Genomic DNA, 1368 nt, shown 5'->3' with positions numbered 1-1368 from the left:
AGAAGAAATGACTGGTTGTAGAGAAGATCGTTCGGCCAAACTTACTTGCGTTTGGAACCTATGAGTTAGCTCCAACGGGTCTTCTCCAGGTGACCGAGTTCCATCGGTAGCTCGTCGATGCGACAGCAGGTGGGACGGTTTGTTGGAGATTCTTTCGGGCGTTGACATCGGTAGAGGGGATGTTCCAAATTTCGTCTTGTTGTCGAGTACCCACAAGTTCCCCAATATCATGTCGTAACCTAGTTCTTTGACAATGTGGAATTTGCTATGTGTTATAGCGTCTCCCATCCTGATCTTGAGGTTAATGTAGCCGTACGCGTTCAAGGCTTCCCCTCCCGGGCTCTCAATCACGGATGGGGAATGGGTAACCTCTTGTTTCGTAAATCCCGCAGCTTTCAGAGTCTTGAAGGTAACAATGTTGAAGTCAGAGGCCGCGTCGATTAGCGTGTCGTCGAATTCAATACCTCTTAAATAGGACGTGGTCAGCAGTCCCCAGTTTTCTTTTTCGATTTCGCTTCCTGAGAGAGCTTGGGCTCTTGGCATGGCTTCCGTAGTAGGAAAAAGTCGTTTGCCCGACACGACACGATTGAGATCTGTGAAGATATCTTAGCGTTGTACCTTGGAAAGGTAGAGAATTTCGCATACGTGATGCATAATGGATTGTACAGTCTCGTGCACGGAGTCCCCAAAGACTCCACAATTCCTCATTGGAAGTGGGTCTCGATGTACTCCCTAGTTTCCTAGATGAAGTTCCCCTGCCTCTATTTTTTCTTTGAAAATATGTTTTAGTCTGTCCCAATCACTGGTTGGGTGATGAACAAAACTGTGGTAGTGGCAGTATTTGGGGTTTGCCATCTCGGCCTCAGTAGATGGGCGTGTGGGAGATGGTAGTCTGATAACATCATCTTGAATCCATGCTTCTAAGAGATCGATCACCTCCTCAATGGGAAACGGGAAATCCAGGGCATTTCCTTCAAATTCGTGATGACGCATGGGAGCTTTATCGGCGGCCTTCCGTGGCGGAGTTGCTCTTCGTGCTGGTGCTTCGCGTTTAGGCTGTTGGTCTGCAGCTAGGGCCTTCCTTTTTCCTCCCTCGTTTACTACGCTCACAGAGGAGGGACCAGCATTATACCGCTTGTTGATGAGACGTCTATTCCCGCGAGTTTCGCGCACGTCTTCGACTCTGGTTGGTCTAGCTCTTTCTAATAATGCTGGTGTTGTCGTTGCTGATCGCCTGGCAGCTTCATGGAGCTCAGAGAATGTCTGGAAACGCAGGTTATCTAGCAAGGCGCGGTAAATGGGAGCCATACCATTATGCATGAAATCACCAGTTGTTGTTCGGTCACGTTTGGGTCATGACAGTCTAGT

This window comes from Papaver somniferum, chromosome 5 (genome assembly GCF_003573695.1).
Source record: "Papaver somniferum cultivar HN1 chromosome 5, ASM357369v1, whole genome shotgun sequence".
Taxonomy (NCBI): domain Eukaryota; kingdom Viridiplantae; phylum Streptophyta; class Magnoliopsida; order Ranunculales; family Papaveraceae; genus Papaver; species Papaver somniferum.
Note: the sequence above shows the minus strand (reverse complement) of the source record.